The 26,208-nt window shown below is 43.8% G+C and overlaps 1 long non-coding RNA gene across 12 annotated transcripts in view; it reads left to right on the forward strand.

The window, feature by feature from the left end:
• LOC307181154 overlaps positions 1 to 25,926 on the forward strand; it is a 2,002,597-nt gene extending 1,976,671 nt beyond the window's left edge. For 8 of the 12 annotated variants that reach the window (XR_013826035.1, XR_013826036.1, XR_013826037.1 and 5 more), the window contains 3 exons: positions 8,542 to 8,623; positions 13,280 to 13,357; positions 25,908 to 25,922. This is a non-coding gene — a long non-coding RNA (uncharacterized lncRNA). Of the gene's footprint in view, positions 1 to 8,541; positions 8,624 to 13,279; positions 13,358 to 15,570; positions 15,586 to 22,747; positions 22,793 to 25,907 lie in introns of those variants that run through there. The other 4 variants (XR_013826033.1, XR_013826034.1, XR_013826041.1 and 1 more) reach the window with 4 other exon arrangements.
• Positions 25,927 to 26,208: the final 282 nt, after the last annotated feature.

Consider the following 26,208-nt stretch of genomic DNA (forward strand, 5'->3'; position numbering starts at 1 on the left):
GGGCCAAACAGGAGTTTAAAGGGACTGGCTCTCCACTTGGGGAGAGTGTTAGTAAAGCGTCTGGAATGTTGCACCCGAGTACCAGGGGAGGAAAACTGAAACATATTTGAACACGTCTCCCGATCACATGGTTGATCATACTCTAGGTTCCATATGCATGTGTTAGCTGAAGGAAGAATACCTTAAACCTGGGTAGTTGAAACCCGTGGAATGGGTACCATGCAATATGACTTCAAAGGGTCTTCATTTGCTCACCGAACCTCTCCAATCCTATCACTGCTGCGTTTATGCCCCTGTACACATGCTTGATTCTCTTTCGGAGACATAGCAATCCATAGGTTTTAAGATACTTACAAGTCAGGTACATTCTTAGGCGTTTAATATGGGGTGTTGAGTCCATTTCGTTGAGCAAGGAGTAGCTCTTGTCTATTCCATATTTGGCTTAAGGAACTTTATCTGTGCTCATTTCAATCTCTGGTTTTATGCAGCACCCCAACTCACCTTTACCCTTAAGCAAGCATAAGTTGTTTTTCTAAATTTGAGACCCTGTTCTGTTCTGTAATTCAGTTCCTGTGTAGCCAAGTTTCCATTCCGTGTATTACTGATATCTTATGATGTTTCCTTTTCTGTGTGACTTATTTCAGTTAGAATCATCATACCTGAATCCACTCATTGTGCTGCTAAGGGCCTGATGACATAGATTTCATTGCTGAGTGATATTGCTTTGTAAGTGAATACCACAACTTCTTTATCCATTTTTCACTTTCTGTGATATTGAACTTGTATGGTAAACGAGGTTCTTGTAAACGGAGGCGTCCCAAACTTTGGGGTGGCTGTGTCTTTTTGATTTTAATTTCCCTAAGCTATAGGACCATAAGTGGAAGTGCCCTAGGCTCTGTTGCTTTGTTTTTTAGATGTTTCAGGAAACACCATACACTTCTCCCGAGTGTCTGTTGGCAATTTACATCCCGCCCATCAGCATAACAAGGCTCCCAGTTCTCCATGGCCTGTCCTGCCTTTCTGGATTTTACACTTTTTTCAGATGGCCCTTTTGCCCGGGGGGAAGTGAGACTTCATTGTAGTGCAGATTTCCTTTGCAAGCTTGCTTGGTTGGCCAAAAAGGGCGTATGCGTTTTTTCCTGAATATATTCAGGAAAAAACGCATACGCCCTTTTTGGCCAAGTGCATCATTGTGGACGTTCTGCCTCTTTTCCTATGCTTTCAATGCAATTCCAGTCTACCTCCTGAAATCGGTTTCCTGCAATTCTGCCCCGCTTTCAAGTCCTCTTGGCAGCCTTACTTCAGTCTATTTTTGGACGATAGCTGTCATTTATAACTCTGCAGGTTTGTGAATTACAGTGCCCCTGAGCTCCTTTCTTCAACTCGCTTTTTTGTGACCTGGCCGCAACACCACAGGATGGCTTCAGGCCCTAATCTGGTTCCGGCACGGCACGCTGAGCATTTGGTTAATTCCTCTTCCTGGTGGGAAATGAGAGTTAAATTTGCCCGTCCAGACACCTCCAGCTAGTCTCTCATTGGTTCTCGCTATTCCTGTTCATCTTCCGCAGAAATTGCAAACTGAGCCAAACAGGAGGTTAAAGGCGCTGACTCTCCAAGTGGGGAGAGTGTTAGTAAAGCGTCTGGAATGTTGCACCCGAGTACCAGGGGAGGAAAACTGAGACATATTTGAACACGTCTCTCGTTCACATGGTTGATCATACTTGGATTCCACATGCATGTTTTAGCTGAAGGAAGAATACCTTAAACCTGGAGAGTTAAGACCCGTGTAATGGGTACCATGCAATATGACTTCAACGAGTCTTCATTTGCTCACCGAATCTCTCCAATCCTATCACTGCTGCGTTTATGCCCCTGTACACATGCTTGATTCTCTTTCGGAGACATAGCAATCCATAGGTTTTAAGATACTTACTAGTCAGGTACATTCTTAGGCGTTTAATATGCAGTGTTGAGTCCATTTCGTTGAGCAAGGAGTAGCTCTTGTCTATTCAATATTTGACTTAAGGAACTTTATCTGTGCTCATTTCAATCTCTGGTTTTATGCAGCACCCCAACTCACCTTTCCCCTTAAGCAAGCATAAGTTGGTTTTCTAAATTTGAGACCCTGTTCTGTTCTGTAATTCAGTTCCTGTGTAGCCAAGTTTACATTCCGTGTATTACTGATATCTTATGATGTTTCTTTTTCTGTGTGACTTATTTCAGTTAGAATCATCATACCTGAATCCACTCATTGTGCTGCTAAGGGCCTGATGACATAGATTTCATTGCTGAGTGATATTGCTTTGTAAGTGAATACCACAACTTCTTTATCCATTTTTCACTTTCTGCGATGTTGAACTTGTACTGTAAACGAGGTTCTTGTAAACAGAGGCGTCCCAAACTTTGGGGTGGCTGTGTCTTTTTGATTTTAATTTCCCTAAGCTATAGGACCATAAGTGGAAGTGCCCTAGGCTCTGTTGCTTTGTTTTTTAGATGTTTCAGGAAACACCATACACTTCTCCCAAGTGTCTGTTGGCAATTTACATCCCGCCCATCAGCATAACAAGGCTCCCAGTTCTCAATTGCCTGTTGCCTTTCTGGATTTTACACTTTTTTCAGATGGCCCTTTTGACCGGGGGGAAGTGAGACTTCATTGTAGTGCAGATTTCCTTTGCAAGCTTGCTTGGTTGGCCAAAAAGGGCGTATGCGTTTTTTCCTGAATATATTCAGGAAAAAACGCATACGCACTTTTTGGCCAAGTGCATCATTGTGGACGTTCTGCCTCTTTTCCTATGCTTTCAATGCAATTCCAGTCTACCTCCTGAAATCGGTTTCCTGCAATTCTGCCCCGCTTTCAAGTCGTCTTGGCAGCCTTGCTTCAGTCTATTTTTGGACGATAGCTGTCATTTATAACTCTGCAGGTTTGTGAATTACAGTGCCCCTGAGCTCCTTTCTTCAACTCGCTTTCTTTTCAGCTGGCCGCAACACCGCAGGATGGCTTCAGGCCCTAATCTGGTTCCGGCACGGCACGCTGAGCCTTTGGTTAATTCCTCCTCCTGGTGGGAAATGAGAGTTAAATTTGCCCGTCCAGACACCTCCAGCTAGCCTCTCATTGGTTCTCGCTATTCCTGTTCATCTTCCGCAGAAATTGCAAACTGGGCCAAACAGGAGGTTAAAGGGACTGACTCTCCAAGTGGGGAGAGTGTTAGTAAAGCTTCTGGAATGTTGCACCCGAGTACCAGGGGAGTAAAACTGAGACATATTTGAACACGTCTCCCGATCACATGGTTGATCATACTCTAGGTTCCATATGCATGTTTTAGCTGAAGGAAGAATACCTTAAACCTGGGTAGTTGAAACCCGTGGAATGGGTACCATGCAATATGACTTCAAAGGGTCTTCATTTGCTCACCGCACCTCTCCAATCCTATCACTGCTGCGTTTATGCCCCTGTACACATGCTTGATTCTCTTTCGGAGACATAGCAATCCATAGGTTTTAAGATACTTACAAGTCAGGTACATTCTTAGGCGTTTAATATGGGGTGTTGAGTCCATTTCGTTGAGCAAGGAGTAGCTCTTGTCTATTCCATATTTGGCTTAAGGAACTTTATCTGTGCTCATTTCAATCTCTGGTTTTATGCAGCACCCCAACTCACCTTTACCCTTAAGCAAGCATAAGTTGGTTTTCTAAATTTGAGACCCTGTTCTGTTCTGTAATTCAGTTCCTGTGTAGCCAAGTTTACATTCCGTGTATTACTGATATCTTATGATGTTTCCTTTTCTGTGTGACTTATTTCAGTTAGAATCATCATACCTGAATCCACTCATTGTGCTGCTAAGGGCCTGATGACATAGATTTCATTGCTGAGTGATATTGCTTTGTAAGTGAATACCACAACTTCTTTATCCATTTTTCACTTTCTGCGATGTTGAACTTGTACTGTAAACGAGGTTCTTGTAAACAGAGCCGTTCCAAAATTTGGGGTGGTTGTGTCTTTTTGATTTTAATTTCCCTAAGCTATAGGACCATAAGTGGAAGTGCCCTAGGCTCTGTTGCTTTGTTTTTTAGATGTTTCAGGAAACACCATACACTTCTCCCAAGTGTCTGTTGGCAATTTACATCCCGCCCATCAGCATAACAAGGCTCCCAGTTCTCAATGGCCTGTTGCCTTTCTGGATTTTACACTTTTTTCAGATGGCCCTTTTGACCGGGGGGAAGTGAGACTTCATTGTAGTGCAGATTTCCTTTCCAAGTTTGCTTGGTTGGCCAAAAAGGGCGTATGCGTTTTTTCCTGAATATATTCAGGAAAAAACGCATACGCCCTTCTTGGCCAAGTGCATCATTGTGGACGTTCTGCCTCTTTTCCTATGCTTTCAATGCAATTCCAGTCTACCTCCTGAAATCGGTTTCCTGCAATTCTGCCCCGCTTTCAAGTCCTCTTGGCAGCCTTACTTCAGTCTATTTTTTGACGATAGCTGTCATTTATAACTCTGCAGGTTTGTGAATTACAGTGCTCCTGAGCTCCTTTCTTCAACTCGATTTCTTGTGACCTGGCCGCAACACCGCAGGATGGCTTCAGGCCCTAATCTGGTTCCGGCCCGGCATGCTGAGCCTTTGGTTAATTCCTCTTCCTGGTGGGAAATGAGAGTTAAATTTGCCCGTCCAGACACCTCCAGCTAGCCTCTCATTGGTTCTCGCTATTCCTGTTCATCTTCCGCAGAAATTGCAAACTGGGCCAAACAGGAGGTTAAAGGCACTGACTCTCCAAGTGGGGAGAGTGTTAGTAAAGCGTCTGGAATGTTGCACCCGAGTACCAGGGGAGGAAAACTGAGACATATTTGAACACGTCTCCCGATCACATGGTTGATCATACTCTAGGTTCCACATGCATGTTTTAGCTGAAGGAAGAATACCTTAAACCTGGGTAGTTGAAACCCGTGGAATGGGTACCAAGCAATATGACTTCAAAGGGTCTTCATTTGCTCACCGAACCTCTCCAATCCTATCACTGCTGCGTTTATGCCCCTGTACACATGCTTGATTCTCTTTCGGAGACATAGCAATCCATAGGTTTTAAGATACTTACTAGTCAGGTACATTCTTAGGCGTTTAATATGCGGTGTTGAGTCCATTTCGTTGAGCAAGGAGTAGCTCTTGTCTATTCCATATTTGACTTAAGGAACTTTATCTGTGCTCATTTCAATCTCTGGTTTTATGCAGCACCCCAACTCACCTTTACCCTTAAGCAAGCATAAGTTGGTTTTCTAAATTTGAGACCCTGTTCTGTTCTGTAATTCAGTTCCTGTGTAGCCAAGTTTACATTCCGTGTATTACTGATATCTTATGATGTTTCATTTTCTGTGTGACTTACTTCAGTTAGAATCATCATACCTGAATCCACTCATTGTGCTGCTAAGGGCCTGATGACACAGATTTCATTGCTGAGTGATATTGCTTTGTAAGTAAATACCACAACTTCTTTATCCATTTTTCACTTTCTGCGATGTTGAACTTGTACTGTAAACGAGGTTCTTGTAAACAGAGGCGTCCCAAACTTTGGGGTGGCTGTGTCTTTTTGATTTTAATTTCCCTAAGCTATAGGACCATAAGTGGCAGTGCCCTAGGCTCTGTTGCTTTGTTTTTTAGATGTTTCAGGAAACACCATACACTTCTCCCGAGTGTCTGTTGGCAATTTACATCCCGCCCATCAGGATAACAAGGCTCCCAGTTCTCCATGGCCTGTCCTGCCTTTCTGGATTTTACACTTTTTTCAAATGGCCCTTTTGACCGGGGGGAAGTGAGACTTCATTGTAGTGCAGATTTCCTTTGCAAGCTTGCTTGGTTGGCCAAAAAGAGCGTATGCGTTTTTTCCTGAATATATTCAGGAAAAAACGCATACGCCCTTTTTGGCCAAGTGCATCATTGTGGACGTTCTGCCTCTTTTCCTATGCTTTCAATGCAATTCCAGTCTACCTCCTGAAATCGGTTTCCTGCAATTCTGCCCCGCTTTCAAGTCCTCTTGGCAGCCTTACTTCAGTCTATTTTTGGACGATAGCTGTCATTTATAACTCTGCAGGTTTGTGAATTACAGTGCCCCTGAGCTCCTTTCTTCAACTCGCTTTCTTGTGACCTGGCCGCAACACCGCAAGATGGCTTCAGGCCCTAATCTGGTTCCGGTCCGGCATGCTGAGCCTTTGGTTAATTCCTCTTCCTGGTGGGAAATGAGAGTTAAATTTGCCCGTCCAGACACCTCCAGCTAGCCTCTCATTGGTTCTCGCTATTCCTGTTCATCTTCTGCAGAAATTGCAAACTGGGCCAAACAGGAGTTTAAAGGGACTGACTCTCCACTTGGGGAGAGTGTTAGTAAAGCGTCTGGAATGTTGCACCCGAGTACCAGGGGAGGAAAACTGAAACATATTTGAACACGTCTCCCGATCACATGGTTGATCATACTCTAGGTTCCATATGCATGTGTTAGCAGAAGGAAGAATACCTTAAACCTGGGTAGTTGAAACCCGTGGAATGGGTACCATGCAATATGACTTCAAAGGGTCTTCATTTGCTCACCGAACCTCTCCAATCCTATCACTGCTGCGTTTATGCCCCTGTACACATGCTTGATTCTCTTTCGGAGACATAGCAATCCATAGGTTTTAAGATACTTACAAGTCAGGTACATTATTAGGCGTTTAATATGGGGTGTTGAGTCCATTTCGTTGAGCAAGGAGTAGCTCTTGTCTATTCCATATTTGGCTTAAGGAACTTTATCTGTGCTCATTTCAATCTCTGGTTTTATGCAGCACCCCAACTCACCTTTACCCTTAAGCAAGCATAAGTTGTTTTTCTAAATTTCAGACCCTGTTCTGTTCTGTAATTCAGTTCCTGTGTAGCCAAGTTTCCATTCCGTGTATTACTGATATCTTATGATGTTTCCTTTTCTGTGTGACTTATTTCAGTTAGAATCATCATACCTGAATCCACTCATTGTGCTGCTAAGGGCCTGATGACATAGATTTCATTGCTGAGTGATATTGCTTTGTAAGTGAATACCACAACTTCTTTATCCATTTTTCACTTTCTGCGATGTTGAACTTGTACTGTAAACGAGGTTCTTGTAAACAGAGGCGTCCCAAACTTTGGGGTGGCTGTGTCTTTTTGATTTTAATTTCCCTAAGCTATAGGACCATAAGTGGAAGTGCCCTAGGCTCTGTTGCTTTGTTTTTTAGATGTTTCAGGAAACACCATACACTTCTCCCAAGTGTCTGTTGGCAATTTACATCCCGCCCATCAGCATAACAAGGCTCCCAGTTCTCAATGGCCTGTTGCCTTTCTGGATTTTACAATTTTTTCAGATGGCCCTTTTGACCGGGGGGAAGTGAGACTTCATTGTAATGCAGATTTCCTTTGCAAGCTTGCTTGGTTGGCCAAAAAGGGCGTATGCGTTTTTTCCTGAATATATTCAGGAAAAAACGCATACACCCTTTTTGGCCAAGTGCATCATTGTGGACGTTCTGCCTCTTTTCCTATGCTTTCAATGCAATTCCAGTCTACCTCCTGAAATCGGTTTCCTGCAATTCTGCCCCGCTTTCAAGTCCTCTTGGCAGCCTTACTTCAGTCTATTTTTGGACGATAGCTGTCATTTATAACTCTGCAGGTTTGTGAATTACAGTGCCCCTGAGCTCCTTTCTTCAACTCGCTTTCTTGTCACCTGGCCGCAACACCGCAGGATGGCTTCAGGCCCTAATCTGGTTCCGGTACGGCACGCTGAGCCTTTGGTTATTTCCTCTTCCTGGTGGGAAATGAGAGTTAAATTTGCCCGTCCAGACACCTCCAGCTAGCCTCTCATTGGTTCTCGCTATTCCTGTTCATCTTCCGCAGAAATTGCAAACTGGGCCAAACAGGATGTTAAAGGGACTGACTCTCCAAGTGGGGAGAGTGTTAGTAAAGCGTCTGGAATGTTGCACCCGAGTACCAGGGGAGGAAAACTGAGACATATTTGAACACGTCTCCCGATCACATGGTTGATCATACTCTAGGTTCCACATGCATGTTTTAGCTGAAGGAAGAATACCTTAAACCTGGGTAGTTGAAACCCGTGGAATGGGTACCATGCAATATGACTTCAAAGGGTCTTCATTTGCTCACCGAACCTCTCCAATCCTATCACTGCTGCGTTTATGCCCCTGTACACATGCTTGATTCTCTTTCGGAGACATAGCAATCCATAGGTTTTAAGATACTTACTAGTCAGGTACATTCTTAGGCGTTTAATATGGGGTGTTGAGTCCATTTCGTTGAGCAAGGAGTAGCTCTTGTCTATTCCATATTTGGCTTAAGGAACTTTATCTGTGCTCATTTCAATCTCTGGTTTTATGCAGCACCCCAACTCTCCTTTACCCTTAAGCAAGCATAAGTTGGTTTTCTAAATTTGAGACCCTGTTCTGTTTTGTAATTCAGTTCCTGTGTAGCCAAGTTTACATTCCGTGTATTACTGATATCTTATGATGTTTCTTTTTCTGTGTGACTTATTTCATTTAGAATCATCATACCTGAATCCACTCATTGTGCTGCTAAGGGCCTGATGACATAGATTTCATTGCTGAATGATATTGCTCTGTAAGTGAATACCACAACTTCTTTCTCCAGTTTTCACTTTCTGCGATGTTGACCTTGTACTGTAAACGAGGTTCTTGTAAACAGAGCCGTTCCAAACTTTGGGGTGGCTGTGTCTTTTTGATTTTAATTTCCCTAAGCTATAGGACCATAAGTGGAAGTGCCCTAGGCTCTGTTGCTTTGTTTTTTAGATGTTTCAGGAAACACCATACACTTCTCCCAAGTGTCTGTTGGCAATTTACATCCCGCCCATCAGCATAACAAGGCTCCCAGTTCTCCATGGCCTGTCCTGCCTTTCTGGATTTTACACTTTTTTCAGATGGCCCTTTTGACCGGGGGGAAGTGAGACTTCATTGTAGTGCAGATTTCCTTTGCAAGCTTGCTTGGTTGGCCAAAAAGGGCGTATGCGTTTTTTCCTGAATATATTCAGGAAAAAACGCATACGCCCTTTTTGGCCAAGTGCATCATTGTGGACGTTCTGCCTCTTTTCCTATGCTTTCAATGCAATTCCAGTCTACCTCCTGAAATCGGTTTCCTGCAATTCTGCCCCGCTTTCAAGTCCTCTTGGCAGCCTTACTTCAGTCTATTTTTGGACGATAGCTGTCATTTATAAGTCTGCAGGTTTGTGAATTACAGTGCCCCTGAGCTCCTTTCTTCAACTCGCTTTCTTGTGACCTGGCCGCAAGACCGCAGGATGGCTTCAGGCCCTAATCTGGTTCTGGCCCGTCACGCTGAGCCTTTGGTTATTTCCTCTTCCTGGTGGGAAATGAGAGTTAAATTTGCCCGTCCAGACACCTCCAGCTAGCCTCTCATTGGTTCTCGCTATTCCTGTTCATCTTCCGCAGAAATTGCAAACTGGGCCAAACAGGAGGTTAAAGGGACTGACTCTCCAAGTGGGGAGAGTGTTAGTAAAGCGTCTGGAATGTTGCACCCGAGTACCAGGGGAGGAAAACTGAGACATACTTGAACACGTCTCCCGATCACATGGTTGATCATACTCTAGGTTCCACATGCATGTTTTAGCTGAAGGAAGAATACCTTAAACCTGTGTAGTTGAAACCCGTGGAATGGGTACCATGCAATATGACTTCAAAGGGTCTTCATTTGCTCACCGAACCTCTCCAATCCTATCACTGCTGCGTTTATGCCCCTGTACACACGCTTGATTCTCTTTTGGAGACATATCAATCCATAGGTTTTAAGATACTTACAAGTCAGGTACATTCTTAGGCGTTTAATATGGGGTGTTGAGTCCATTTCGTTGAGCAAGGAGTAGCTCTTGTCTATTCCATATTTGGCTTAAGGAACTTTATCTGTGCTCATTTCAATCTCCGGTTTTATGCAGCACCCCAACTCACCTTTACCCTTAAGCAAGCATAAGTTGTTTTTCTAAATTTGAGTCCCTGTTCTGTTCTGTAATTCAGTTCCTGTGTAGCCAAGTTTACATTCCGTGTATTACTGATATCTTATGATGTTTCTTTTTCTGTGTGACTTACTTCAGTTAGAATCATCATACCTGAATCCACTCATTGTGCTGCTAAGGGCCTGATGACACAGATTTCATTGCTGAGTGATATTGCTTTGTAAGTAAATACCACAACTTCTTTATCCATTTTTCACTTTCTGCGATGTTGAACTTGTACTGTAAACGAGGTTCTTGTAAACAGAGGCGTCCCAAACTTTGGGGTGGCTGTGTCTTTTTGATTTTAATTTCCCTAAGCTATAGGACCATAAGTGGAAGTGCCCTAGGTTCTGTTGCTTTGTTTTTTAGATGTTTCAGGAAACACCATACACTTCTCCCGAGTGGTTGTTGGCAATTTACATCCCGCCCATCAGGATAACAAGGCTCCCAGTTCTCCATGGCCTGTCCTGCCTTTCTGGATTTTACACTTTTTTCAAATGGCCCTTTTGACCGGGGGGAAGTGAGACTTCATTGTAGTGCAGATTTCCTTTGCAAGCTTGCTTGGTTGGCCAAAAAGAGCGTATGCGTTTTTTCCTGAATATATTCAGGAAAAAACGCATACGCCCTTTTTGGCCAAGTGCATCATTGTGGACGTTCTGCCTCTTTTCCTATGCTTTCAATGCAATTCCAGTCTACCTCCTGAAATCGGTTTCCTGCAATTCTGCCCCGCTTTCAAGTCCTCTTGGCAGCCTTACTTCAGTCTATTTTTGGACGATAGCTGTCATTTATAACTCTGCAGGTTTGTGAATTACAGTGCCCCTGAGCTCCTTTCTTCAACTCGCTTTCTTGTGACCTGGCCGCAACACCGCAAGATGGCTTCAGGCCCTAATCTGGTTCCGGTCCGGCATGCTGAGCCTTTGGTTAATTCCTCTTCCTGGTGGGAAATGAGAGTTAAATTTGCCCGTCCAGACACCTCCAGCTAGCCTCTCATTGGTTCTCGCTATTCCTGTTCATCTTCCGCAGAAATTGCAAACTGGGCCAAACAGGAGTTTAAAGGGACTGACTCTCCACTTGGGGAGAGTGTTAGTAAAGCGTCTGGAATGTTGCACCCGAGTACCAGGGGAGGAAAACTGAAACATATTTGAACACGTCTCCCGATCACATGGTTGATCATACTCTAGGTTCCATATGCATGTGTTAGCAGAAGGAAGAATACCTTAAACCTGGGTAGTTGAAACCCGTGGAATGGGTACCATGCAATATGACTTCAAAGGGTCTTCATTTGCTCACCGAACCTCTCCAATCCTATCACTGCTGCGTTTATGCCCCTGTACACATGCTTGATTCTCTTTCGGAGACATAGCAATCCATAGGTTTTAAGATACTTACAAGTCAGGTACATTATTAGGCGTTTAATATGGGGTGTTGAGTCCATTTCGTTGAGCAAGGAGTAGCTCTTGTCTATTCCATATTTGGCTTAAGGAACTTTATCTGTGCTCATTTCAATCTCTGGTTTTATGCAGCACCCCAACTCACCTTTACCCTTAAGCAAGCATAAGTTGTTTTTCTAAATTTCAGACCCTGTTCTGTTCTGTAATTCAGTTCCTGTGTAGCCAAGTTTCCATTCCGTGTATTACTGATATCTTATGATGTTTCCTTTTCTGTGTGACTTATTTCAGTTAGAATCATCATACCTGAATCCACTCATTGTGCTGCTAAGGGCCTGATGACATAGATTTCATTGCTGAGTGATATTGCTTTGTAAGTGAATACCACAACTTCTTTATCCATTTTTCACTTTCTGCGATGTTGAACTTGTACTGTAAACGAGGTTCTTGTAAACAGAGGCGTCCCAAACTTTGGGGTGGCTGTGTCTTTTTGATTTTAATTTCCCTAAGCTATCGGACCATAAGTGGAAGTGCCCTAGGCTCTGTTGCTTTGTTTTTTAGATGTTTCAGGAAACACCATACACTTCTCCCAAGTGTCTGTTGGCAATTTACATCCCGCCCATCAGCATAACAAGGCTCCCAGTTCTCAATGGCCTGTTGCCTTTCTGGATTTTACAATTTTTTCAGATGGCCCTTTTGACCGGGGGGAAGTGAGACTTCATTGTAATGCAGATTTCCTTTGCAAGCTTGCTTGGTTGGCCAAAAAGGGGGTATGCGTTTTTTCCTGAATATATTCAGGAAAAAACGCATACACCCTTTTTGGCCAAGTGCATCATTGTGGACGTTCTGCCTCTTTTCCTATGCTTTCAATGCAATTCCAGTCTACCTCCTGAAATCGGTTTCCTGCAATTCTGCCCCGCTTTCAAGTCCTCTTGGCAGCCTTACTTCAGTCTATTTTTGGACGATAGCTGTCATTTATAACTCTGCAGGTTTGTGAATTACAGTGCCCCTGAGCTCCTTTCTTCAACTCGCTTTCTTGTCACCTGGCCGCAACACCGCAGGATGGCTTCAGGCCCTAATCTGGTTCCGGTACGGCACGCTGAGCCTTTGGTTATTTCCTCTTCCTGGTGGGAAATGAGAGTTAAATTTGCCCGTCCAGACACCTCCAGCTAGCCTCTCATTGGTTCTCGCTATTCCTGTTCATCTTCCGCAGAAATTGCAAACTGGGCCAAACAGGATGTTAAAGGGACTGACTCTCCAAGTGGGGAGAGTATTAGTAAAGCGTCTGGAATGTTGCACCCGAGTACCAGGGGAGGAAAACTGAGACATATTTGAACACGTCTCCCGATCACATGGTTGATCATACTCTAGGTTCCACATGCATGTTTTAGCTGAAGGAAGAATACCTTAAACCTGGGTAGTTGAAACCCGTGGAATGGGTACCATGCAATATGACTTCAAAGGGTCTTCATTTGCTCACCGAACCTCTCCAATCCTATCACTGCTGCGTTTATGCCCCTGTACACATGCTTGATTCTCTTTCGGAGACATAGCAATCCATAGGTTTTAAGATACTTACTAGTCAGGTACATTCTTAGGCGTTTAATATGGGGTGTTGAGTCCATTTCGTTGAGCAAGGAGTAGCTCTTGTCTATTCCATATTTGGCTTAAGGAACTTTATCTGTGCTCATTTCAATCTCTGGTTTTATGCAGCACCCCAACTCTCCTTTACCCTTAAGCAAGCATAAGTTGGTTTTCTAAATTTGAGACCCTGTTCTGTTTTGTAATTCAGTTCCTGTGTAGCCAAGTTTACATTCCGTGTATTACTGATATCTTATGATGTTTCTTTTTCTGTGTGACTTATTTCATTTAGAATCATCATACCTGAATCCACTCATTGTGCTGCTAAGGGCCTGATGACATAGATTTCATTGCTGAATGATATTGCTCTGTAAGTGAATACCACAACTTCTTTCTCCAGTTTTCACTTTCTGCGATGTTGACCTTGTACTGTAAACGAGGTTCTTGTAAACAGAGCCGTTCCAAACTTTGGGGTGGCTGTGTCTTTTTGATTTTAATTTCCCTAAGCTATAGGACCATAAGTGGAAGTGCCCTAGGCTCTGTTGCTTTGTTTTTTAGATGTTTCAGGAAACACCATACACTTCTCCCAAGTGTCTGTTGGCAATTTACATCCCGCCCATCAGCATAACAAGGCTCCCAGTTCTCCATGGCCTGTCCTGCCTTTCTGGATTTTACACTTTTTTCAGATGGCCCTTTTGACCGGGGGGAAGTGAGACTTCATTGTAGTGCAGATTTCCTTTGCAAGCTTGCTTGGTTGGCCAAAAAGGGCGTATGCGTTTTTTCCTGAATATATTCAGGAAAAAACGCATACGCCCTTTTTGGCCAAGTGCATCATTGTGGACGTTCTGCCTCTTTTCCTATGCTTTCAATGCAATTCCAGTCTACCTCCTGAAATCGGTTTCCTGCAATTCTGCCCCGCTTTCAAGTCCTCTTGGCAGCCTTACTTCAGTCTATTTTTGGACGATAGCTGTCATTTATAAGTCTGCAGGTTTGTGAATTACAGTGCCCCTGAGCTCCTTTCTTCAACTCGCTTTCTTGTGACCTGGCCGCAAGACCGCAGGATGGCTTCAGGCCCTAATCTGGTTCTGGCCCGTCACGCTGAGCCTTTGGTTATTTCCTCTTCCTGGTGGGAAATGAGAGTTAAATTTGCCCGTCCAGACACCTCCAGCTAGCCTCTCATTGGTTCTCGCTATTCCTGTTCATCTTCCGCAGAAATTGCAAACTGGGCCAAACAGGAGGTTAAAGGGACTGACTCTCCAAGTGGGGAGAGTGTTAGTAAAGCGTCTGGAATGTTGCACCCGAGTACCAGGGGAGGAAAACTGAGACATACTTGAACACGTCTCCCGATCACATGGTTGATCATACTCTAGGTTCCACATGCATGTTTTAGCTGAAGGAAGAATACCTTAAACCTGTGTAGTTGAAACCCGTGGAATGGGTACCATGCAATATGACTTCAAAGGGTCTTCATTTGCTCACCGAACCTCTCCAATCCTATCACTGCTGCGTTTATGCCCCTGTACACACGCTTGATTCTCTTTTGGAGACATATCAATCCATAGGTTTTAAGATACTTACAAGTCAGGTACATTCTTAGGCGTTTAATATGGGGTGTTGAGTCCATTTCGTTGAGCAAGGAGTAGCTCTTGTCTATTCCATATTTGGCTTAAGGAACTTTATCTGTGCTCATTTCAATCTCCGGTTTTATGCAGCACCCCAACTCACCTTTACCCTTAAGCAAGCATAAGTTGTTTTTCTAAATTTGAGTCCCTGTTCTGTTCTGTAATTCAGTTCCTGTGTAGCCAAGTTTACATTCCGTGTATTACTGATATCTTATGATGTTTCTTTTTCTGTGTGACTTACTTCAGTTAGAATCATCATACCTGAATCCACTCATTGTGCTGCTAAGGGCCTGATGACACAGATTTCATTGCTGAGTGATATTGCTTTGTAAGTAAATACCACAACTTCTTTATCCATTTTTCACTTTCTGCGATGTTGAACTTGTACTGTAAACGAGGTTCTTGTAAACAGAGGCGTCCCAAACTTTGGGGTGGCTGTGTCTTTTTGATTTTAATTTCCCTAAGCTATAGGACCATAAGTGGAAGTGCCCTAGGTTCTGTTGCTTTGTTTTTTAGATGTTTCAGGAAACACCATACACTTCTCCGGAGTGGTTGTTGGCAATTTACATCCCGCCCATCAGCATAACAAGGCTCCCAGTTCTCCATGACCTGTCCTGCCTTTCTGGATTTTACACTTTTTTCAGATGGCCCTTTTGACCGGGGGGAAGTGAGACTTCATTGTAGTGCAGATTTCCTTTGCAAGCTTGCTTGGTTGGCCAAAAAGGGCGTATGCGTTTTTTCCTGAATATATTCAGGAAAAAACGCATACGCCCTTTTTGGCCAAGTGCATCATTGTGGACGTTCTGCCTCTTTTCCTATGCTTTCAATGCAATTCCAGTTTACCTCCTGAAATCGGTTTCCTGCAATTCTGCCCCGCTTTCAAGTCCTCTTGGCAGCCTTACTTCAGTCTATTTTTGGACGATAGCTGTCATTTATATGTCTGCAGGTTTGTGAATTACAGTGCCCCTGAGCTCCTTTCTTCAACTCGCTTTCCTGTGACCTGGCCGCAACACCGCAGGATGGCTTCAGGCCCTAATCTGGTTCCGGCCCGGCATGCTGAGCCTTTGGTTAATTCCTCTTCCTGGTGGGAAATGAGAGTTAAATAAGCCCGTTCAGACACCTCCAGCTAGTCTCTCATTGGTTCTCGCTATTCCTGTTCATCTTCCGCAGAAATTGCAAACTGGGCCAAACAGGAGGTTAAAGGGACTGACTCTCCAAGTCGGGAGAGTGTTAGTAAAGCGTCTGGAATGTTGCACCCGAGTACCAGGGGAGGAAAACTGAGACATATTTGAACACGTCTCCCGTTCACATGGTTGATCATACTTGGGTTCCACATGCATGTTTTAGCTGAAGGAAGAATACCTTAAACCTGGAGAGTTGAGACCCGTGGAAGGGGTACCATGCAATATGACTTCAAAGGGTCTTCATTTGCTCACCGAACCTCTCCAATCCTATCACTGCTGCGTTTATGCCCCTGTACACACGCTTGATTCTCTTTTGGAGACATAGCAATCCATAGGTTTTAAGATACTTACTAGTCAGGTACATTCTTAGGCGTTTAATATGGGGTGTTGAGTCCATTTCGTTGAGCAAGGAGTAGCTCTTGTCTATTCCATATTTGACTTAAGGAACTTTATCTGTGCTCATTTCAATCTCTGGTTTTATGCAGCACCCCAACTCACCTTTCCCCTTAAGCAAGCATAAGTTGGTTTTCTAAATTTGAGACCCTGTTCTGTTTTGGAATGCAGTTCCTGTGTAGCCAAGTTTACATTCCGTGTATTACTGATATCTTATGATGTTTCTTTTTCTGTGTGACTTATTTCAGTTAGAATCATCATACCTGAATCCACTCATTGTGCTGCTAAGGGCCTGATGACACAGATTTCATTGCTGAGTGATATTGCTTTGTAAGTAAATACCACAACTTCTTTATCCATTTTTCACTTTCTGCGATGTTGAACTTGTACTGTAAACGAGGTTCTTGTAAACAGAGCCGTTCCAAACTTTGGGGTGGCTGTGTCTTTTTGATTTTAATTTCCCTAAGCTATAGGACCATAAGTGGAAGTGCCCTAGGCTCTGTTGCTTTGTTTTTTAGATGTTTCAGGAAACACCATACACTTCTCCCGAGTGGTTGTTGGCAATTTACATCCCGCCCATCAGCATAACAAGGCTCCCAGTTCTCCATGGCCTGTTGCCTTTCTGGGTTTTACACTTTTTTCAGATGGCCCTTTTGACCGGGGGGAAGTGAGACTTCATTGTAGTGCAGATTTCCTTTCCAAGCTTGCTTGGTTGGCCAAAAAGGGCGTATGCGTTTTTTCCTGAATATATTCAGGAAAAAACGCATACGCCCTTTTTGGCCAAGTGCATCATTGTGGACGTTCTGCCTCTTTTCCTATGCTTTCAATGCAATTCCAGTCTACCTCCTGAAATCGGTTTCCTGCAATTCTGCCCCGCTTTCAAGTCCTCTTGGCAGCCTTACTTCAGTCTATTTCTGGACGATAGCTGTCATTTATAACTCTGCAGGTTTGTGAATTACAGTGCCCCTGAGCTCCTTTCTTCAACTCGCTTTCTTTTGAGCTGGCCGCAACACCGCAGGATGGCTTCAGGCCCTAATCTGGTTCTGGCCCGTCACGCTGAGCCTTTGGTTATTTCCTCTTCCTGGTGGGAAATGAGAGTTAAATTTGCCCGTCCAGACACCTCCAGCTAGCCTCTCATTGGTTCTCGCTATTCCTGTTCATCTTCCGCAGAAATTGCAAACTGGGCCAAACAGGAGGTTAAAGGGACTGACTCTCCAAGTGGGGAGAGTGTTAGTAAAGCGTCTGGAATTTGCACCCGAGTACCAGGGGAGGAAAACTGAGACATACTTGAACACGTCTCCCGATCACATGGTTGATCATACTCTAGGTTCCACATGCATGTTTTAGCTGAAGGAAGAATACCTTAAACCTGTGTAGTTGAAACCCGTGGAATGGGTACCATGCAATATGACTTCAAAGGGTCTTCATTTGCTCACCGAACCTCTCCAATCCTATCACTGCTGCGTTTATGCCCCTGTACACACGCTTGATTCTCTTTTGGAGACATATCAATCCATAGGTTTTAAGATACTTACAAGTCAGGTACATTCTTAGGCGTTTAATATGGGGTGTTGAGTCCATTTCGTTGAGCAAGGAGTAGCTCTTGTCTATTCCATATTTGGCTTAAGGAACTTTATCTGTGCTCATTTCAATCTCCGGTTTTATGCAGCACCCCAACTCACCTTTACCCTTAAGCAAGCATAAGTTGGTTTTCTAAATTTGAGTCCCTGTTCTGTTCTGTAATTCAGTTCCTGTGTAGCCAAGTTTACATTCCGTGTATTACTGATATCTTATGATGTTTCTTTTTCTGTGTGACTTACTTCAGTTAGAATCATCATACCTGAATCCACTCATTGTGCTGCTAAGGGCCTGATGACACAGATTTCATTGCTGAGTGATATTGCTTTGTAAGTAAATACCACAACTTCTTTATCCATTTTTCACTTTCTGCGATGTTGAACTTGTACTGTAAACGAGGTTCTTGTAAACAGAGGCGTCCCAAACTTTGGGGTGGCTGTGTCTTTTTGATTTTAATTTCCCTAAGCTATAGGACCATAAGTGGAAGTGCCCTAGGTTCTGTTGCTTTGTTTTTTAGATGTTTCAGGAAACACCATACACTTCTCCGGAGTGGTTGTTGGCAATTTACATCCCGCCCATCAGCATAACAAGGCTCCCAGTTCTCCATGACCTGTCCTGCCTTTCTGGATTTTACACTTTTTTCAGATGGCCCTTTTGACCGGGGGGAAGTGAGACTTCATTGTAGTGCAGATTTCCTTTGCAAGCTTGCTTGGTTGGCCAAAAAGGGCGTATGCGTTTTTTCCTGAATATATTCAGGAAAAAACGCATACGCCCTTTTTGGCCAAGTGCATCATTGTGGACGTTCTGCCTCTTTTCCTATGCTTTCAATGCAATTCCAGTCTACCTCCTGAAATCGGTTTCCTGCAATTCTGCCCCGCTTTCAAGTCCTCTTGGCAGCCTTACTTCAGTCTATTTTTGGACGATAGCTGTCATTTATAACTCTGCAGGTTTGTGAATTACAGTGCCCCTGAGCTCCTTTCTTCAACTCGCTTTCTTTTGAGCTGGCCGCAACACCGCAGGATGGCTTCAGGCCCTAATCTGGTTCCGGTACGGCATGCTGAGCCTTTGGTTATTTCCTCTTCCTGGTGGGAAATGAGAGTTAAATTTGCCCGTCCAGACACCTCCAGCTAGCCTCTCATTGGTTCTCGCTATTCCTGTTCATCTTCCGCAGAAATTGCAAACTGGGCCAAACAGGAGGTTAAAGGCGCTGACTCTCCAAGTGGGGAGAGTGTTAGTAAAGCGTCTGGAATGTTGCACCCGAGTACCAGGGGAGGAAAACTGAGACATATTTGAACACGTCTCCCGTTCACATGGTTGATCATACTCTGGGTTCCACATGCATGTTTTAGCTGAAGGAAGAATACCTTAAACCTGGAGAGTTGAGACCCGTGGAATGGGTACCATGCAATATGACTTCAAAGGGTCTTCATTTGCTCACCGAACCTCTCCAATCCTATCACTGCTGCGTTTATGCCCCTGTACACATGCTTGATTCTCTTTCAGAGACATAACAATCCATAGGTTTTAAGATACTTACTAGTCAGGTACATTCTTAGGCGTTTAATATGCGGTGTTGAGTCCATTTCGTTGAGCAAGGAGTAGCTCTTGTCTATTCCATATTTGACTTAAGGAACTTTATCTGTGCTCATTTCAATCTCTGGTTTTATGCAGCACCCCAACTCACCTTTCCCCTTAAGCAAGCATAAGTTGGTTTTCTAAATTTGAGATCCTGTTCTGTTCTGTAATTCAGTTCCTGTGTAGCCAAGTTTACATTCCGTGTATTACTGATATCTTATGATGTTTCTTTTTCTGTGTGACTTATTTCAGTTAGAATCATCATACCTGAATCCACTCATTGTGATGCTAAGGGCCTGATGACATAGATTTCATTGCTGAGTGATATTGCTTTGTAAGTAAATACCACAACTTCTTTATCCATTTTTCACTTTCTGCGATGTTGAACTTGTACTGTAAACGAGGTTCTTGTAAACAGAGGCGTTCCAAACTTTGGGGTGGCTGTGTCTTTTTGATTTTAATTTCCCTAAGCTATAGGACCATAAGTGGCAGTGCCCTAGGCTCTGTTGCTTTTTTTTTAGATGTTTCAGGAAACACCATACACTTCTCCCGAGTGTCTCTTGGCAATTTACATCCCGCCCATCAGCATAACAAGGCTCCCAGTTCTCCATGGCCTGTCCTGCCTTTCTGGATTTTACACTTTTTTCAGATGGCCCTTTTGGCCGGGGGGAAGTGAGACTTCATTGTAGTGCAGATTTCCTTTGCAAGCTTGCTTGGTTGGCCAAAAAGGGCGTATGCATTTTTTCCTGAATATATTCAGGAAAAAACGCATACGCCCTTTTTGGCCAAGTGCATCATTGTGGACGTTCTGCCTCTTTTCCTATGCTTTCAATGCAATTCCAGTCTACCTCCTGAAATCGGTTTCCTGCAATTCTGCCCCGCTTTCAAGTCCTCTTGGCAGCCTTACTTCAGTCTATTTTTGGACGATAGCTGTCATTTATAACTCTGCAGGTTTGTGAATTACAGTGCCCCTGAGCTCCTTTCTTCAACTCGCTTTCTTGTGACCTGGCCGCAACACCGCAGGATGGCTTCAGGCCCTAATCTGGTTCCGGCCCGGCATGCTGAGCCTTTGGTTAATTCCTCTTCCTGGTGGCAAATGAGAGTTAAATTTGCCCGTCCAGACACCTCCAGCTAGCCTCTCATTGGTTCTCGCTATTCCTGTTCATCTTCCGCAGAAATTGCAAACTGGGCCAAACAGGAGGTTAAAGGGACTGACTCTCCAAGTGGGGAGAGTGTTAGTAAAGCGTCTGGAATGTTGCACCCGAGTGCCAGGGGAGGAAAACTGAGACATATTTGAACACATCTCCCGTTCACATGGTTGATCATACTTGGGTTCCACATGCATGTTTTAGCTGAAGGAAGAATACCTTAAACCTAGAGAGTTAAGACCCGTGTAATGGGTACCATGCAATATGACTTCAAAGGGTCTTCATTTGCTCACCGAACCTCTCCAATCCTATCACTGCTGCGTTTATGCCCCTGTACACATGCTTGATTCTCTTTCGGAGACATAGCAATCCATAGGTTTTAAGATACTTACTAGTCAGGTACATTCTTAGGCGTTTAATATGCGGTGTTGAGTCCATTTTGTTGAGCAAGGAGTAGCTCTTGTCTATTCCATATTTGACTTAAGGAACTTTATCTGTGCTCATTTCAATCTCTGATTTTATGCAGCACCCCAACTCACCTTTAACCTTAAGCAAGCATAAGTTGGTTTTCTAAATTTGAGACCCTGTTCTGTTCTGTAATTCAGTTCCTGTGTAGCCAAGTTTACATTCCGTGTATTACTGATATCTTATGATGTTTCTTTTTCTGTGTGACTTACTTCAGTTAGAATCATCATACCTGAATCCACTCATTGTGCTGCTAAGGGCCTGATGACACAGATTTCATTGCTGAGTGATATTGCTTTGTAAGTAAATACCACAACTTCTTTATCCATTTTTCATTTTCTGCGATGTTGAACTTGTACTGTAAACGAGGTTCTTGTAAACAGAGCCGTTCCAAACTTTGGGGTGGCTGTGTCTTTTTGATTTTAATTTCCCTAAGCTATAGGACCATAAGTGGAAGTGCCCTAGGTTCTGTTGCTTTGTTTTTTAGATGTTTCAGGAAACACCATACACTTCTCCCGAGTGGTTGTTGGCAATTTACATCCCGCCCATCAGCATAACAAGGCTCCCAGTTCTCCATGGCCTGTCCTGCCTTTCTGGATTTTACACTTTTTTCAGATGGCCCTTTTGACCGGGGGGAAGTGAGACTTCATTGTAGTGCAGATTTCCTTTGCAAGCTTGCTTGGTTGACCAAAAAGTGCGTATGCGTTTTTTCCTGAATATATTCAGGTAAAAACGCATACGCCCTTTTTGGCCAAGTGCATCATTGTGGACGTTCTGCCTCTTTTCCTATGCTTTCAATGCAATTCCAGTCTACCTCCTGAAATCGGTTTCTTGCAATTCTGCCCCGCTTTCAAGTCCTCTTGGCAGCCTTACTTCAGTCTATTTTTGGACGATAGCTGTCATTTATAACTCTGCAGGTTTGTGAATTACAGTGCCCCTGAGCTCCTTTCTTCAACTCGCTTTCTTTTGAGCTGGCCGCAACACCGCAGGATGTCTTCAGGCCCTAATCTGGTTCCGGTACGGCACGCTGAGCCTTTGGTTATTTCCTCTTCCTGGTGGGAAATGAGAGTTAAATTTGCCCGTCCAGACACCTCCAGCTAGCCTCTCATTGGTTCTCGCTATTCCTGTTCATCTTCCGCAGAAATTGCAAACTGGGCCAAACAGGAGGTTAAAGGCGCTGACTCTCGAAGTGGGGAGAGTGTTAGTAAAGCATCTGGAATGTTCCACCCGAGTACCAGGGGAGGAAAACTGAGACATATTTGAACACGTCTCCCGTTCACATGGTTGATCATACTTGGGTTCCACATGCATGTTTTAGCAGAAGGAAGAATACCTTAAACCTGGAGAGTTGAGACCCGTGTAATGGGTACCATGCAATATGACTTCAAAGGGTCTTCATTTGCTCACCGAACCTCTCCAATCCTATCACTGCTGCGTTTATGCCCCTGTACACATGCTTGATTCTCTTTTGGAGACATAGCAATCCATAGGTTTTACGATACTTACTAGTCAGGTACATTCTTAGGCGTTTAATATGGGTGTTGAGTCCATTTCATTGAGCAAGGAGTAGCTCTTGTCTATTCCATATTTGACTTAAGGAACTTTATCTGTGCTCATTTCAATCTCTGGTTTTATGCAGCACCCCAACTCACCTTTACCCTTAAGCAAGCATAAGTTGGTTTTCTAAATTTGAGACCCTGTTCTGTTCTGTAATTCAGTTCCTGTGTAGCCAAGTTTACATTCCGTGTATTACTGATATCTTATGATATTTCATTTTCTGTGTGACTTATTTCAGTTAGAATCATCATACCTGAATCCACTCATTGTGCTGCTAAGGGCGTGATGACACAGATTTCATTGCTGAGTGATATTGCTTTGTAAGTAAATACCACAACTTCTTTATCCATTTTTCACTTTCTGCGATGTTGAACTTGTACTGTAAACGAGGTTCTTGTAAACAGAGGCGTCCCAAACTTTGGGGTGGCTGTGTCTTTTTGATTTTAATTTCCCTAAGCTATAGGACCATAAGTGGCAGTGCCCTAGGCTCTGTTGCTTTGTTTTTTAGATGTTTCAGGAAACACCATACACTTCTCCCGAGTGTCTGTTGGCAATTTACATCCCGCCCATCAGCATAACAAGGCTCCCAGTTCTCCATGGCCTGTCCTGCCTTTCTGGATTTTACACTTTTTTCAGATGGCCCTTTTGACCGGGGGGAAGTGAGACTTCATTGTAGTGCAGATTTCCTTTGCAAGCTTGCTTGGTTGGCCAAAAAGGGCGTATGCGTTTTTTCCTGAATATATTCAGGAAAAAACGCATACGCCCTTTTTGGCCAAGTGCATCATTGTGGACGTTCTGCCTCTTTTCCTATGCTTTCAATGCAATTCCAGTCTACCTCCTGAAATCGGTTTCCTGCAATTCTGCCCCGCTTTCAAGTCCTCTTGGCAGCCTTACTTCAGTCTATTTTTGGACGATAGCTGTCATTTATAACTCTGCAGGTTTGTGAATTACAGTGCCCCTGAGCTCCTTTCTTCAACTCGCTTTCTTGTGACCTGGCCGCAACACCGCAGGATGGCTTCAGGCCCTAATCTGGTTCCGGTACGGCACGCTGAGCCTTTGGTTATTTCCTCTTCCTGGTGGGAAATGAGAGTTAAATTTGCCCGTCCAGACACCTCCAGCTAGCCTCTCATTGGTTCTCGCTATTCCTGTTCATCTTCCGCAGAAATTGCAAACTGGGCCAAACAGGAGGTTATAGGCGCTGACTCTCCAAGTGGGGAGAGTGTTAGTAAAGCGTCTGGAATGTTGCACCCGAGTACCAGGGGAGGAAAACTGAGACATATTTGAACACGTCTCCCGATCAAATGGTTGATCATACTCTGGGTTCCACATGCATGTTTTAGCAGAAGGAAGAATACCTTAAACCTGGAGAGTTGAAACCCGTGGAATGGGTACCATGCAATATGACTTCAAAGGGTCTTCATTTGCTCACCGAACCTCTCCAATCCTATCACTGCTGCGTTTATGCCCCTGTACACATGCTTGATTCTCTTTCGGAGACATAGCAATCCATAGGTTTTAAGATAGTTACTAGTCAGGTACTTTCTTAGGCGTTTAATATGCGGTGTTGAGTCCATTTTGTTGAGCAAGGAGTAGCTCTTGTCTATTCCATATTTGGCTTAAGGAACTTTATCTGTGCTCATTTCAATCTCTGGTTTTATGCAGCACCCCAACTCACCTTTACCCTTAAGCAAGCATAAGTTGGTTTTCTAAATTTGAGACCCTGTTCTGTTCTGTAATTCAGTTCCTGTGTAGCCAAGTTTACATTCCGTGTATTACTGATATCTTATGATGTTTCTTTTTCTGTGTGACTTACTTCAGTTAGAATCATCATACCTGAATCCACTCATTGTGCTGCTAAGGGCCTGATGACACAGATTTCATTGCTGAGTGATATTGCTTTGTAAGTAAATACCACAACTTCTTTATCCATTTTTCACTTTCTGCGATGTTGAACTTGTACTGTAAACGAGGTTCTTGTAAACAGAGCCGTTCCAAACTTTGGGGTGGCTGTGTCTTTTTGATTTTAATTTCCCTAAGCTATAGGACCATAAGTGGCAGTGCCCTAGGCTCTGTTGCTTTGTTTTTTAGATGTTTCAGGAAACACCATACACTTCTCCCAAGTGTCTGTTGGCAATTTACATCCCGCCCATCAGCATAACAAGGCTCCCAGTTCTCCATGGCCTGTCCTGCCTTTCTGGATTTTACACTTTTTTCAGATGGCCCTTTTGACCGGGGGGAAGTGAGACTTCATTGTAGTGCAGATTTCCTTTGCAAGCTTGCTTGGTTGGCCAAAAAGGGCGTATGCGTTTTTTCCTGAATATATTCAGGAAAAAACGCATACGCCCTTTTTGGCCAAGTGCATCATTGTGGACGTTCTGCCTCTTTTCCTATGCTTTCAATGCAATTCCAGTCTACCTCCTGAAATCGGTTTCCTGCAATTCTGCCCCGCTTTCAAGTCCTCTTGGCAGCCTTACTTCAGTCTATTTTTGGACGATAGCTGTCATTTATAACTCTGCAGGTTTGTGAATTACAGTGCCCCTGAGCTCCTTTCTTCAACTCGCTTTCTTTTGAGCTGGCCGCAACACCGCAGGATGGCTTCAGGCCCTAATCTGGTTCCGGTACGGCACGCTGAGCCTTTGGTTATTTCCTCTTCCTGTTGGGAAATGAGAGTTAAATTTGCCCGTCCAGACACCTCCAGCTAGCCTCTCATTGGTTCTCGCTATTCCTGTTCATCTTCCGCAGAAATTGCAAACTGGGCCAAACAGGAGGTTAAAGGCGCTGACTCTCCAAGTGGGGAGAGTGTTAGTAAAGCGTCTGGAATGTTGCACCCGAGTACCAGGGGAGGAAAACTGAGACATATTTGAACACGTCTCCCGATCACATGGTTGATCATACTCTGGGTTCCACATGCATGTTTTAGCTGAAGGAAGAATACCTTAAACCTGGGTAGTTGAAACCCGTGGAATGGGTACCATGCAATATGACTTCAAAGGGTCTTCATTTGCTCACCGAACCTCTCCAATCCTATCACTGCTGCGTTTATGCCCCTGTACACATGCTTGATTCTCTTTCGGAGACATAGCAATCCATAGGTTTTAAGATAGTTACTAGTCAGGTACATTCTTAGGCGTTTAATATGCGGTGTTGAGTGCATTTTGTTGAGCAAGGAGTAGCTCTTGTCTATTCCATATTTGGCTTAAGGAACTTTATCTGTGCTCATTTCAATCTCTGGTTTTATGCAGCACCCCAACTCACCTTTACCCTTAAGCAAGCATAAGTTGGTTTTCTAAATTTGAGACCCTGTTCTGTTCTGTAATTCAGTTCCTGTGTAGCCAAGTTTACATTCCGTGTATTACTGATATCTTATGATGTTTCTTTTTCTGTGTGACTTACTTCAGTTAGAATCATCATACTTGAATCCACTCATTGTGCTGCTAAGGGCCTGATGACACAGATTTCATTGCTGAGTGATATTGATTTGTAAGTAAATACCACAACTTCTTTATCCATTTTTCACTTTCTGCAATGTTGAACTTGTACTGTAAACGAGGTTCTTGTAAACAGAGGCGTCCCAAACTTTGGGGTGGCTGTGTCTTTTTGATTTTAATTTCCCTAAGCTATAGGACCATAAGTGGAAGTGCCCTAGGCTCTGTTGCTTTGTTTTTTAGATGTTTCAGGAAATACCATACACTTCTCCCC

The sequence above is a fragment of the Stenella coeruleoalba genome, assembly GCF_951394435.1.
Source record: "Stenella coeruleoalba genome assembly, contig: scaffold_61, whole genome shotgun sequence".
In the NCBI taxonomy this organism is placed as follows: Eukaryota; Metazoa; Chordata; class Mammalia; order Artiodactyla; family Delphinidae; genus Stenella; species Stenella coeruleoalba.